General features: G+C 41.6%; 1 pseudogene across 1 annotated transcript; it reads left to right on the top strand.

Annotated features, from left to right (window-relative positions):
- The first annotated feature begins 5,834 nt into the window (after positions 1 to 5,834).
- On the top strand, positions 5,835 to 7,580 carry LOC111537615 (annotated as a pseudogene). Its single transcript, XR_002730065.2, has one exon. The product of XR_002730065.2 is annotated as a heterogeneous nuclear ribonucleoproteins A2/B1 pseudogene (transcript).
- Positions 7,581 to 15,867: the final 8,287 nt, after the last annotated feature.

Raw genomic sequence — 15,867 nt, 5'->3', positions numbered from 1 at the left:
CATGGAGGTTTGTAACCAGCCTGGGAAAAACAGTGAGAGCCCCATCTCAAAAATTGAAAAACAAGATAAAAAAGACATGGAGGAACCTTAAATTAATGTTGCTAAATGTAAGATGCCAATCTGAAAATGATATATATTGTGCGACTCTACAACTATACATATTCTTTTTTTTTTTTTTTTTTTAAGACAGAGTCTGGTTCTGTGGCCCAGGCTAGAGTACAGTGGTGTGATCTTGGCTCATTGCAACCTCTGCCTCCTGGGTTCGAGGGATTCTCATGCCTCGGCCTCCTGAGTAGCTGGGACTACAGGCATGTGCCACTACGCCTGGCTAATTTTTGTATTTTTTAGTAGAGACAGAGTTTCTCCAATGTTGGCCAGGCTGGTCTCGAACTCCTGACCTCAGGTGATTGATCCACCTGCCTCGGCCTCCCAAAGTGCTGGGATTACAGGCATGAGCCATGCAGCCTGACAATAATCTAGAAAAGATAAAACTACAGAGACACTAGAAAGATCAGTGGTTGCCAGGGATTAGAAGGGAAGGAGGGATGAATAGTTGGAGCACAGGGAACTTTTAGGGCAGTGAAACTATTCTGATACTGTACATGACATTATGCATTTGTCAAAACTCATAGAACTGTACAACACAAAGAATGAACCTTAATATAAACTATGAACCTGAGTTAATAGTAATGTGTCAATATCGATCTGTCAGTTGTAACAAATGTAGCACACTAATTTGTAGTAACTAACATTGTACGATGTTAATAGTAGAGGCAACTGTGCCTGGGAAGAGGAGTTATGTAGAAACTCTACTTTCTGCTCAGTGTTTCTGTAAACATAAAACTGCTCTAAAAGATAATGTCTGTTAAATTTTTTTAAAGGTTAGGAGAAAATAAGAAAGATCCGGCCGGGCGCGGTGGCTCAAGCCTGTAATCCCAGCACTTTGGGAGGCCGAGACGGGTGGATCACAAGGTCAGGAGATCGAGACCATCCTGGCTAACCCGGTGAAACCCCGTCTCTACTGAAAAACACAAAAACTAGCCAGGCGAGGTGGCGGGCGCCTATAGTCCCAGCTACTCAGGAGGCTGAGGCAGGAGAATGGCTTAAAACCCGGGAGGCGGAGATTGCAGTGAGCTGAGATCCGGCCACTGCACTCCACCCTGGGCGACAGAAGCGAGACTCCGTCAAAAAAAAAAAAAAAAAAGAAGAAAGATCCATATTAGATGTCTTGGAATTTCTCAAAAAGGGAGAATTGTTAAAAAAAATCATTGAAATAGGATTTGGTTGAAATGACTATGAGTGACTGGAAGAAAACTGTTTCCATCTAGAAGGATTCTACATTCAGATTTTCTCCAAATGACTCCAAGTTCTCATTACAGATTAATGGAAAAAAGTGGAAATCCTAAAAACTTTAAAAGACAGCCAAAAATACACAATCTGGGCAGGGCGCTGTAGCTCACGCCTGGAATTCTAGCACTTTGGGAGGCCGAGGCGGGTGGATCATTCGAGGTCAGGAGTTTGAGATCAGCCTGGCCAACATGGCAAAGCCCTGTCTCTACTAAAAACACAAAAATTACCGAGGCATGGTGGCGCATGCCTGTAATCCCAGCTACTTGGGAGGCTGAAGCAGGACAGTTGCTCGAACCAGGGAGGTGCAGGCTGCAGTGAGCCGAGATTATACCACTGCACTCTGGCCTGGGTAACAGAGGGAGACTCTGTCTCACACAAAAACAAACAAACAAACACGCAAAAAAACACAATCATATTCCTCTGCAAATATGTCCTCCAATCTTTGTCTTGGCTCAGCCCAACAGCATTTTTGCATGTAACTGTCCTGAATTCACCTTCTTTGTTTTCTGGTTCTGTAGGCAGGTGACTCAGTCTCAAAAGGTTAGGTGTGCAGGGAGGTCGTAAGGGAATTTGATGAGAGAGAAGGGGAACTCTGAAATACTGATCCAGCCACACTTGCAAACACTGCTGCTGTGGCTGGGAGTTACTTCTACACAGCTTGAATCCTGTGCTGTTAGAAGCCTTCTTCTGCAGGAGTGGCCTTGGTTTTATTGCTTCTTAACGGTTGGGAACCAGCTTCCTGCCAAGTGTTTGAAAGGACATGCCCAGTTCCCAGCTCTGGCTAGATATGAAAGTGAAAGTTTCTGAAAATGATCCTTGCTGGCTCGGATCTGAAGCACCTGTTAGGAGGAAGAACAGATTGGCCCTAACTCGAGGGTGCTCCCAAGTGGCTGTGGACCAGCTATGGGTCCTTGCAGGGAGAGGCAAGAAGTGTGCGCAAAGCTACAGGTAAATGAAGAACCAGGAGATGTCTGAGACACAGAATCCATTTTATTTTTCCTTTTAGTTTCTTGAGCTTGCAGCAGTCAATATTTTTAATTACAAAATTTAATTTACAAATAAAAATTATATAAATTCAATATGTACATGATTTGATATACATATAGATTATATAATGATCATCACAATCAAATTAATTAACATACCTGTCATCATCCATAGTTACCACTGCGTGTGTGTGGTGGGGTGAGGTCATTTAAATTCTGTTCCCTTATCAGATTTCAAGTAAATGATACAGTAAGGTACACTATGTTGTAAATTAGATCCCTAGAACTTGTTCATCTTATAAATGAAAGTTTGTACCCTTTAATCAACATCTGTTCACTTCCTTCACACCTCTGGTAACCACCATTCTACTCTGCTTCTATGAGTTCAACTTTTTAATTTTTAAATTTTTATTTTATTTATCTATTTATTGAGACAGGGTCTTGCTCTGTCACCCAGGCCACAATGCACTAGTGGTACCACAGCTCACTGCAGCCTCGAACTCCCAAGCTCAAGCAGTCCTCTGACCTCAATCCCCCCAAGTAGCTGGGACTATAGGTGCATGCCACCACACCTGGCTAATTTTTGTATTTTTTATAAAAACGGGGTTTTGCCATGTTGCCCAGGCTGGTCTTGAACTTCTGAGCTCAAGCAATCCACCTGGACCTCCCGAAGTGCTGGCATTGCAGGTGTCAGCCACCATGCCCAGCCAAGTTCAGCTTTTTTAGATTCTACATACAAGTGGAATCATAGAGTAATTGTTTTTCTGCGCCTGGCTTATTTCACTTAGCGTAATATCTTCCTGGCTCATCCGTGTCCCAAATGGCAGAATGTCCTTTTTAAAGGCCGAATAGTGTTCCATTATGTATGTATATATACCACATTTTCTTTATCCATTCATCTGCTGATGAACATGGATTGTTTCCACATCTTAGCTATTGTGAATAAAGCTGCAATGAACATGGGGGTGCAGATATCTCTTTTAGATACTGATTTCATTTACTTTAGATATACAGTTGACCCTCCATATCTGTAGTTTCCAAATCCATGGATTCAACCAACCAAGGATCAAACATATTTTAAAATATTACATCTCTACTGAACATGTACAGACTTTTTTTGATTGTTGTTTTTTAAACAACCGAGTATAACAGCTATTTAGGCCATGAGCAGTGGCTTATGCCTGTAATCCCAGGACTCTGGGGCCAGGCACAGTGGCTCATGCCTATAATCCCAGCACTTTGGGAGGCTGAGGTGGGTGGATCACCTGAGGTTAAGAGTTGAGACCAGCTTGACCAACATGGAGAAACCCTGTCTCTACTATAAATGCAAAATTAGCCAGGCATGGTGGTGCATGCCTGTAATCCCAGCTACTCGGGAGGATGAGGCGGGAGAATTGCTTGAACCCAGGAGATGGAGGTTGCGGTGAGCTGAGATCACGCCATTGCACTCCAGCCTGGGCAACAAGAGTGAAACTCCATCTCCAAACAAACAAACAAACAAACAGTGTATTACAACTATTTAGGCCATGAGCGGTGGCTTATGCCTGTAATCCCAGCACTTTGGGAGGCCAAGATGGGAGGATCACTTGAGCCCAGGAGTTGAAAACCAACCTGGGCAACATCGGGACGCCCTGTTTCTACAAAAAGTAGAAAAATTACCCTGACACAGTGGCTCATGCCTGTAATCTCAGCACTTTGGGAAACTGAGGCAGGAGGCTCACTTGAGGTCAGGAGTTTGAGACCAACCTGGCTAACATGTCGAAACCCCGTCTCTACTAAAAAATACAAAAAAAAAAAAAAAAAAAAAAATTTAGCCAGGCATGGTGGCACGTGCCTGTAGTCCCAGCTACTTGGGAGGCTGAGGCAGAAATATTGCTTGAACCTGGGAGGCGGAGGTTGCAGTGAGCCAAGATCACACCACTGTATTCCAGCCCGGGTGGACCATAGCCTGGGTGACAGCGTGAGACTTCATCTCAAAAAAAAAAAAAAAAGTAGAAACTGTGGTCTGGCACAGTGGTGCACACCTATAGTCTCAGTTACTCAGGAGGATGAGGCAGGAAGACGCATTGAGCCTAGGAGATGGAAGCTGCAGTGAGCTGTGTGGTGCCACTGCACTCTAGCCTGAGTGACAAAAATGTTTTACATAGCATTTACATTGCATTGAGTATTATAAGTAATCTAGAGATGATTTAAAGTTTATAGGAGAATGTGCACAGGTCATATGCAAATACTACAACTTTTTTTTTTTTTTTTTTGAGACAGCATCTCACTCCATTACCCAAGCTGGAGTAGAGTGACACCATCATGGCTCACTGCAGCCTTGATCTCCTGGGCTCAAGCGATCCTCATACCTGAGCCTCCCAAGTAGCTGGGACTACAGGTGCATGCTACCAAGCCCAGCTAAAATACTACAACATTTTATATCAGGGACTTGAGCATCTGTGGATTTTGGTATCAATGGGAGGTCCCAGAGCCAATCCCCACTGATACCAAGGGATGACTGTATACCCAGAAGTGAGAATGCTGGATTATATAGTAGTTCTATTTTGTGATACAGACTCCTTGACTGTAACTCACACTGTTGGGCCAGAAATGCCAGAATCACAGGGTAAGCTGAAGCTTAGAAAAATAAAGCACTAATAAGGCACTAATAAATGATAACTAATATTTATTCAGCACTTACTCTGTAGCAGGCATTGGGCTAAGTGTTTATGTGAAATATCTCATTCAATCTTCACAACAATCGTAAAAAGAAGGTACTATTTGTGCCCCCATTCTAGAGACAAGAAAATGGAGGCTCAGAGAAGTTAACCAACTGGCTCAGGTCACAAAACTAGTATGTGATAGAGCTGCGATTTGAGTCTGGCTTGCTGGACTCTAGAGTCTGTCCTCTTAAACACTATGCTAGTGAGGAGCAAGGCAAAAAGATTAGAAAAAGAAAGTGCTTCTCAAATGGCTATAATGGCTTTTAGCCATTACTGCTTAATGAGAAGTATAGATAGGTCTATTGATGAAGAAGGAAAAAGAACCTAAAATTGGAGGTGTAGTGGTCATCAAAGAACAAAAGGTCAACAAATTACTTTTCAAAAATCTGATTAGCTTTTATTAGCAATTTGTGAACCACGCAGCATCCAATCTACAAAACAGAAAGGAGCTTCAATGAGCTAGACAGAATGGGTAAGTTTCATAGGCAGAAAGAGACAGAGGAAAGCAGGAACAATGAACAAATGCTGGATTGATCATTTCAAGATTACTTTCCTTGTAAAAATGTAAGTGAAATCTTATTGGCTTAATGGGATTTGGTTATCATCTCTCTCCTGATTTCTTGAAGATCTGATCTTACAAGTAAACAACTTTGGTTTGGTTTGATGACATGGAACTTCAGCCTTCTTTGGGGCCTGCTGTTTTTTGTCTTTTCATACCAGATAGGTAATGTTCGATACCAGCCTGACCAACATGGAGAAACTCTGTTTCTATTAAAAATACAAAATTGAGTAGCAGCAGCGCCCGGTCCCGTGCGGAGGTACTCCTAGCGGTGTTGTTTCTCCAGCAGCGGCAGCTCTTCACTACAGCGCCAGGACGAGTCCGGTTGGTGTTCGTCCGTGGAGATCTCTCTCATCTCGCTCGGCTGCAGGAAATCGGGCCGAAGCGACTGAGTCCGCGATGGAGAAAACTTTAGAAACTGTTCCTTTGGAGAGGAAAAAGAGAGAAAAGGAACAGTTCCGTAAGCTCTTTATTGGTGGCTTAAGCTTTGAAACCACAGAAGAAAGTTTGAGGAACTATTAGGAACAATGGGGAAAGCTTACAGACTGTGTGGTAATGAGGGATCCTGCAAGCAAAAGATCAAGAGGATTTGGTTTTGTAACTTTCTCATTCATGGCTGAGGTTGATGCTGCCATGGCTGCAAGACCTCATTCAATTGATGGGAGAGTAGTTGAGCCAAAACGTGTAGTAGGAAGAGAGGAATCTGGAAAACCAGGGGCATGTGTAACTGTGAAGAAGCTGTTTGTTGGCAGAATTAAAGAAGATACTGAGAAACATCACCTTAGAGATTACTTTGAGGAATATGGAAAAATTGATACTATTGAGATAATTACTGATAGACAGTCTGGAAAGAAAAGAGGCTTTGGCTTTGTTACTTTTGATGACCACGATCCTGTGGATAAAATCATATTGCAGAAATACCATACCATCAATGGTCATAATGCAGAATTAAGAAAGGCTTTGTCTAGACAAGAAATGCAGGAAGTTCAGAGTTCTAAGAGTGGAAGAGGAGGCAACTTCGGCTTCGGGGATTCACGTGGTGGTGGTGGAAATTTCGGACCAGGACCAGGAAGTAACTTTAGAAGAGGATCTGATGGATATGGCAGTGGACGTGGATTTGGGAATGGCTATAATGGGTATGGAGGAGGACCTGAAGGTGGCAATTTTGGAGGTAGCCCCGGTTATGGAGGAGGAAGAGGAGGATATGGTGGTGGAGGACCTGGATATGGCAACCAGGGTGGGGGCTACGGAGGTGGTTATGACAACTACGGAGGAGGAAATTACGGAAGTGGAAATTACAATGATTTTGGAAATTATAACCAGCAACCTTCACACTACGGTCCAATGAAGAGTGGAAACTTTTGTGGTAGCAGGAACATGGGGGGACCATATGGTGGAGGAAACTATGGTCCAGGAGGCAGTGGAGGAAGTGGGGGTTATGGTGGGAGGAGCCGTTACTGAGCTTCTTCCTATATGCCATGGGCTTCACTGTATAAATAGGAGAGGATGAGAGCCCAGAGGTAACAGAACAGCTTCAGCTTATCGAAATAACAATGTTAAGGAAACTCTTATCTCAGTCATGCATAAATATGCAGTGATATGGCAGAAGACACCAGAGCAGATGCAGAGAGCCATTTTGTGAATGGATTGGATTATTTAATAACATTACCTTACTGTGGAGGAAGGATTGTAAAAAAAAATGCCTTTGAGACAGTTTCTTAGCTTTTTAATTGTTGTTTCTTTCTAGTGGTCTTTGTAAGAGTGTAGAAGCATTCCTTCTTTGATAATGTTAAATTTGTAAGTTTCAGGTGACATGTGAAACCTTTTTTAAGATTTTTCTCAAAGTTTTGAAAAGCTATTAGCCAGGATCATGGTGTAATAAGACATAACGTTTTTCCTTTAAAAAATTTAAGTGCGTGTGTAGAGTTAAGAAGCTGTTGTACATTTATGATTTAATAAAATAATTCTAAAGGAAAAAAATACAAAATTAGCTGGGTGTGGTGGCACATGCCTGTAATCCCAGCGACTCGGGAGGCTGAGGCAGGAGAATCGATTGAACCCAGGAGGCGGAGGTTGCAGTGAGCCAAGATTGCACCACTGCACTTCAGCCTGGGCAACAAGAGCGAAACTCCGTCTCAAAAAAATAAAAAAGGAAAAAGGGATGAAGAGGGGTAAGTGGCAGGTCATGCATGCACTGACTCCTCACATATCGGCTCTCATGTCCTTGGTCAAAGCAAATCTCAAGACCATACCTCACTTCAAAGAGAGCTTGGAAGTACATGCCTACCGCATGTTTGAAAAAGGAAAGAGAATATTTGTGATGAAAAAAAAACAAGCATAATGATATTTGTGTTAATGACGGCTCAATGTTTATAGAAAACAGTGGACATTTTCTAGGTTTTATAGAAATTATGTGATGCAAAAATGTTTATCATGTAATGCGGGTTTTAAAAAATGCATTAAATGACCAGGCACAATGACTCATGACTGTAATCTTAGCACTTAGGTAGGCTAAGGTGGGAGGATCGTTTGAGCCCAGGAGTTTGAGACTAACCTGGGCAATATAGTCAGACTCCATTTCTGTAAAAATAAAAATAAAAATAATTATATATTTTAAAATACACTAAATGATCGCCATGTAGAATGGAGAACTCAAAATGAGGTTACTACTTTAATTGGTTTTAAAGTGAGAGAAGAGATCATAGACAACATATTTAGAAGTAACTCTTACTCAGTTTAAATAGATTATATTATGGACAAAAATCATGGAAAACATGTATCATGTAGTATACATATTGATGAACTACCAGAAAGGAGAAAAAACAAAGAAATGGAAATCAATTCATATTTCATTGGTTGTACATCTGCAGTAATCATTACATTCAGCTATCTTTGCTATTTCCCCTACTTTCAGTCATGTAAAAAACACAGTTCTATGAATTTTTAAAATTTCATTGTCATTAAAGTATTTGTTTTGTTGTTATAAAGCTATATTTGTTAAAGTAGGGAGTTAGACCACATTTTATTTATTTAATTTATTTTTAGTTAATCATTATTATTATTATTATTATTTGAGATGAAGTCTCACTCTGTCACCCAGGCTGCAGTGCAGTGGTGCGATCTCAGCTCACTGCAACCTCCGCCTCCCGGGTTCAAGTGATTCTCCCACCTCAGCCCCCCGAGTAGCTGGGATTGCAGGCACATGCCACCATGACTGGCTAATTTTTGTATTTTTAGCAGAGACGGCATTTTACCGTGTTGGCTGGGCTGATCTCAAACTCCTGACCTCAGGTGATCCACCCACCTGGGGCTCCCAAAGTGCTGGGATTATAGGCGCGAGTGACTTCGTCTGGCCCTGACTACATTTTATTTAATAATTTGTTAGTTTGATTTTGAGCTTTTAATTTTTTAGACATTGGTACCTGGGTCTCTATTTGTGTTCTTTCCCCGGGTCTGACAACTGTTAGGAGTTAGGCCCAGCTGCCCCCAGAACTGACTTTCTTGGCTATCGAGACTCAGTTCGACAGGCCCCTTATATAAGCTTTGTATCCTTTAGGAACCCAACCTGCAGCCATACTTGTTTGCCAAGTCCCAGTCACACCAATTCCCACCTTCTTCCTCAACCTACCTAGTCAGCTGTTGAGGCATCCACGGATCTCAGGATCAAGTGCACATGTCTAACTACAATCAAAGTGCTGAGAGTGTAAAACATACAAAACTCAGTACACGTGAGGAGCAGCCTCAAGGACAAACTCAGAATACTAAGAACACTTTGCCGAATTGTGAAATGACCTCTATTTCTTTCTCCCTCCCTCTGGAGTCCCAAATAACCAGTGTTTGAGAATTCTGAATACCAGTCCTGTGGGAAATGAAGAGAGATTGAGGTTTATGCTAATCTTACTCACTCAAAGCCTAATTACCTAAAGCCCATTGATAGATGGCTGTGTAGAGCTAGGGATATCATGTATTAAGTATTCAAATGATTGACGTGCTGTATGAATTAGACTCTCATCCCTGCCCAGGTGCTTAAACTCTGAACTGCTTTTCCCTATTATCAGCCATCCTGTACTGTGGGCTGCAAGTTCATTCCAGTTGTTAGAGATGTGCATCTGCTGGTACAAAAAATAAAAACTCAGCCGGGCGCGGTGGCTCAAGCCTGTAATCCCAGCACTTTGGGAGGCCGAGACGGGCGGATCACGAGGTCAGGAAATCGAGACCATCCTGGCTAACACGGTGAAACCCCGTCTCTACTAAAAATACAAAAAAACTAGCCGGGCGAGATGGCGGGCGCCTGTAGTCCCAGCTACTCGGCAGGCTGAGGCAGGAGAATGGCGTAAACCCGGGAGGCGGAGCTTGCAGTGAGCTGAGATCCGGCCACTGCACTCCAGTCCGGGCGACAGAGCGAGACTCCGCCTCAAAAAATAAATAAATAAATAAATAAATAAATAAATAAATAAATAAATAAAAATAAAAAATAAAAACTCAGCTGAGGAGAGTGGTTCACACCTGTAATCCCAGCACTTTAGGAGGCCGAGGCGGGAGGATTGCTTGAGCCCAGGAATTCGAGACCAGCCTGGGCAACATAACAAGACTCTGTCTCTACACAGAATTAAAAATTAGCCAGGCATGGTGGTGCATGCCTGTAGTCCCAGCTACTAGGGAGGAGTGAGGCAGGAGGATCATCTGAGCCCAGATGGAGGCTGCAGTGAGCCAGAGTTGCACCACTGCACTCCAGCCTGGGCAATGGAGTGAAACCCTGTCAAGAAAAACAAAACAAAACAAAACAAAACAAAACAAAAACACCAAAAAACAAATTACTGATAGTTTAGATTCCTTCATGTTTTATATTGCTGCTCATTTCATTATTTCAGATTCTTAAAAGAAGCTGTAAGTCAGATGTGGTGGCTCACCCCTGTAATTCCAGCACTTTGGGAGGTGGGAGAATTGCTTGGACCCAGGAGTTTGAGATTAGCCTGGGCAACATAGTGAGACCTCATCTCTACAAAATAAATAAAATAAAATAAAATAAAAATTAGCTGGGCATGGTAGCGTACAGCTGTAGTCCCAGCTGCTTGGGAGGCTGGGGTAGGAGGATCATTTGAGCCCATAAAGTCGAGGCTGCAGTGTGCCATAATCATGCCACTGACCTCTAGCCTGGGTGAACAAGTGAGACTCGTCAAGAAATAAAAGAAAAAAGCAAAGCAAAGCAAACTAAAGCAAAGCAAAGAAAAGAAAGAGGAAAGGAGAGGAAAGAAAGGGAGGAAGGGAGGGAGGTGGCAAGTTGTGCCCACATCTAGGGATAGATCCAAAGGAGCCTAGAGTCTGTGTTGTAGGATTTTCCTGAGAGCAGCACTATTCATCCAGGATCAGGAAAGTGAAAAACCGAACAACCAGACAAAAAGCAAAAACCCATCAAACAAAAAACACAGTAGGATGACCAAACCCTTCCAAGAGAGGCCGGTACTTTTTCCATCTCAGGGCATCTGGTCACAGTAGCTTTGCTAAGTTTTCTGGAAAAATCACTTACTGTTACTCTTTCTTTTATGGTGACACATGCTCTTATTAGCACATAAACAGTGGCTATGTACAAACTACATAACTGCAGACGAATGAGCAAAGTAAAATATAGTAAGAAAAAAAAAAATCACTCGTAATTCTACCCATACTAATCACTGTTAAAGGTTGGTGTATAACCTTCCAGTCCTGTGTATATGTGTTTTACTAAAAATGAGATCATACTGTAATGACTTTTTCAGAAAACAATGAACATGTATCATATAGCATACATATTGAGGAACTACCAGCAGGGAGAAAAAACAAAGAAATTGAAATCAGTTAATATTTCATTGGTTGTACATCTGCAGTAATCATTACATTCAGCTATCTTTGCTATTTCCTCTACTTTCAGTCATGTAAAAACCACAGTTCTATGAATTTTTAAAATTTCATTGTCATTAAAGTGTTTTGTTGTTATAAAGCTGTATTTGTTAAAGGAGGGAGTTAGACCACATTTTATTTATTTATTTATTTAATTTATTTTTAATTAATTATTATTATTATTATTTTGAGATGGAGTCTCACTCTGTCACCCAGGCTGCAGTGCAGTGGTGCGATCTTGGCTCACTGCAACCTCTGCCTCCCGGGTTCAAGTGATTCTCCTACCTCAGCCTCCTGAGTAGCTGGGATTGCAGGCACATGCTACTATGACTGGCTACTTTTTGTATTTTTAGTAAAGACGGTGTTTCACCAAATTGGCCAGGCTGGTCTCAAACTCCTGACCTCAGGTGATCCACCCTTTCATAGTTGATGAGAAATTAATGTGAAGCTGCTGAAGGCCATTTTTGTTATGACTTGGGGAGACATCCACTGAGAATAAAGCCCAGACAAAGGATAGATGGATGACTGATGACATGTTTGAGTACCTGGATCCAGCTGTGTCTGAAGCCAACAACCCCTAGACTTAGACGAGCCAGTAAATAAATTCCCTTTTCTGCTTAGGCCAGTTCTAATTTAGTTTTTGCCATTGCAACTGAAAGAGACCTACAGTATTCACCGGGCTCATCACAAATATTTAAAAATATGTAAATATTCCATGATCTTTTTCCATAATATAATCTATTTAAACTGAGTAAGAGTTACTTCTAAATATGTTGTCTGTGATCTCTTCTCTCACTTTAAAACCAATTAAAGTAGTAACCTCATGTTGAGTTCTCCATTCTACATGGCGATCATTTAGTGTATTTTAAAATATATAATTATTTTTATTTTCATTTTTGCATAGATGGAGTCTCACTATATTGCCCAGGTTAGTCTCGAACTCCTGGGCTCAAATGATCCTCCCACCTTAGCCTACCCAAGTGCTAAGATTACAGGCGTAAGTCATTGTGCCTGGTCATTTAATGCATTTTTTAAAACCTGCATTACATGATAAACATTTTTGCATCACTTAATTTCCATAAAACCTAGAAAATGTCCACTGTTTTCTATAAACATTGAGCCGTCATTGACACAAATATCATTATGCTTGATTTTTTTTTTTTTTTTTTTGAGGCGGAGTCTCGCTCTGTGGCCCAGACTGGAGTGCAGTGGCCGGATCTCAGCTCACTGCAACCTCCGCCTCCCAGGTTCAAGTGATTCTCCTGCCTCAGCGTCCCAAGTAGCTGGGACTACAGGCATCCGCCACCACGGCCGGCTAGCTGGTATTTTTAGTAGAGATGGGGTTTCACCATGTTGTACAGGCTGGTCTGGAACTCCTGACCTCAAGTGATCTGCCTGCCTCGGCCTCCCAAAGTGCTGGGATTACAGGCGTAAGCCACCGCGCCCGGCCTATGCTTGATTTTTTAAATGCTTTTTTTGTAAAATTGCCTTTATTTATTTATGGAGAGAGGTTATTTCTCTGTAGCCCAGAAGTTGTTGTAAAACTCTGTCACAGTAATAACAAAAGACTTTGTACTTAGAATATAAAAAATATATATTAAAAAATGTAACACCAATTTCTGCAATTTCTTTCTCCATCTAAAATAATTTTAGTATAAAATTAAATACTCAGTTATCTGCCATGTTCATGCAGTGGGAAGTTGTAATGATTAATTTGTGGATTTTTCTTTTCCTTTTTTTTTTTTTTTTCTCTTGCTTAGGCTGGAGTGCGGTGGTGCAATCTTGGCTCACTGCAACCTCTGCCTCTCGGGTTCAAGTGATTCTCCTACCTCAGCCTACTGAGTAGCTGGGACAACAGGCACCTGCCACCACATCCAGCTATGTTTTCGTATTTTTAGTAGAGACGGGGTTTCACCATGTTGGCCAGGCTGGTCCCGAACTCTTGACTTCAGGTTACCCACCCACCTTGGCCTCCCAAAGTGCTGGGATTATAGGCGTGAGCCACCATGCCTGGCTCATTAATTTGAATTGAATTCCATTTTGCTAGAAACATCTTTATGCTATTAGAAGGATGTGATCACCATTTTTTAGGATCACCATCCAAAAAGCATAATAAAGCCCCAGAGGTTTTTGATTTTCACATTCAATTGCAGCTTTTATAAACGCAATTTTCTTCACATACTAATGGACACGCTGGAGTTGCATTTGGGTTTTTGAGTTATAAATTTGCTACAAATAATTCTTTTCTTGTTCTTGTTTTGATCAATAATTCAGTCTTCATTTAGGGAAGAATGTGAAGTTGTATGGATTTCATCTGATCTTTTCAAATTACGGGTTTGAAGATATTTTTTGTTCATTATCATATGATTAGTAATTAAATCTTTATTAAATAAGGAATTCGTAAAAGTTCTGTCTGCAAATTTTATGTGAGTCATGCTCAGCAGTCTGCTTAAATTTCCAGTTTTTTGGAAATTTAAGCAGACTGCTTTCTATTTTATCTTCTTTCAGGCTTTTTGTTCTCTAAGTTCCACTTCTGTATTTTCTTTTTCTTTTTCTCTCCCTCCCTTCCTTCCTCCCTCCCTTCCTTCCTTCTTCCCTCCTTCCCTCCCTCCCTCTCTCTCTCTTTCTCTCTTTCTTTCTTTCCTTCCTTCTTTTTTTTTTTTTGACACAGTTTCACTCTGTTGCCGAGGCTGGAGTGCAGTGGTGAAATCTTGGCTCACTGCAACCTCCACCTCCTGGGTTCAAGCACATTTCCTGCCTCAGCCTCCCAAGTAGCTGGGACTACGGGCATGTGCCACCATGCCCGGCTAATTTTTTTTGTATTATTAGTAGAGATGGGGTTTCACCATGTTGTCCAGGCTGGTCTTGAACTCCTGACCTCAAGTGATCTACCTGCCTTGGCCTCCCAAAGTGCTGGGATTACAGGTGTGAGCCACCGCGCCCAGCCCATTTCTGTATTTTCAATCTCAATGTGATCTTGACTTATACTGATTTAAATTATTTATGCTTATTAAATTATACTTACTTAAATTAAACAATTTTAAAATTATTTTATTTAAAAATATTTAAATAAAGCTGAATTTGTATTTAAATTTCTGGAAATACTAATGTTTTTATAAAAATTCATAACTCTAGCATTCAGTGTCAATCTGATTGTCATTGTATTTGTCCATGTAGTTGCCAATTCATATTGTTTCACGAATGAATGTTGTCTCCATTCCTGAGTATATACAAATATAATAATAATAAGATTTAATGTTACAAAATATTCAGCTGTCACTTGCAACTGTTGCAAATACCAGAATCATGCATCACTGACAAATGGTACCTTGTTATACAAGAATCTATTGCATTTGTGCTGAGAAGATTTGACAAGTTCATTAGTCTTTTTTTTTTTTATTAATGTCTCCCCCTCCCTGAGATCTCAAGTAGTGTCTAGCTCTATGTTAGCAGCAGCACAACTTACAAATCTCCATGGCATTCTGATTAATTTCCTTTTTTTGTTTCAAGGACATAGGGCTAGAGTCCTTGTCCTTGGGTCCTGAAACGGTGGGTCCTGAAATGGTGTAAGTCATGGGTCCTGAAACGGTGTAAGTCATGATAACAGATGGGTGGGGTATATGGGTTGTACCATGCCAGCACTAATATCAAGTTGCAGACACCTATACATTCCTTAATATACAAATGTGTTGTGTTTGTTATATATGTGGTCCTCCAAAGCTCAAGTTCCCTGCTTGCCTGGGTTAAGGGCAGTGGTCACTTTGAATGTCGTCTTAGGAACTAGTCAAAGATCTTTGGAGCGTGGGATCTTCGGCAGACTAGAATAGGGAAAGGAGCCACGCTAGGTGAGATTTGGGAGACAGGGCAGATTTACCATGAGGAGAATGAAGCTTAAGTTCTGAGGTCCCTCATTTGTACAGATTGCTCCAAGGTTTTGGTGCTTGCCTGATTTTGTGTTCTTTTTCTTGAAGATGTTCCCAGCTCACAAAAGTGAAGTTTGAAAAACTTAAGGCAGGATATCAGAGCCCAAACCAGACAGGTTCAGGGTAGTTCAGGGCAGGGTTCTCTTCCGGTAGTGTCCTGGAATACTCGACAGGAACCAAAGGCATATGAGCTGGGAGCAGTACAGCTTTAGAGTGGCTTCTGCAACTGCAACAGTGAGGTGGGGTGTGGTGGGGCGTGGTGGCTCACACCTGTAATCCCAGCACTTTGGGAGGCCAAAGTGGGTGGATGCCTTGAGTCCAGTTTTGTCATGGGCAACATGAAAAGTCTTATCTCTACAAAAATTACAAAAATCAGCCGGGTGTGGTGGCGCGTGCCTGTAGTCCCAACTACTCAGGAGGCTGAGGTGGGAGGATCACTTGAACCCAGGAGGGAGAGGTCACAGGGA

Source organism: Piliocolobus tephrosceles, chromosome 16 (genome assembly GCF_002776525.5).
Source record: "Piliocolobus tephrosceles isolate RC106 chromosome 16, ASM277652v3, whole genome shotgun sequence".
Taxonomy (NCBI): domain Eukaryota; kingdom Metazoa; phylum Chordata; class Mammalia; order Primates; family Cercopithecidae; genus Piliocolobus; species Piliocolobus tephrosceles.
Note: the sequence above shows the minus strand (reverse complement) of the source record. Positions and strands in the feature narration are given on the sequence as shown.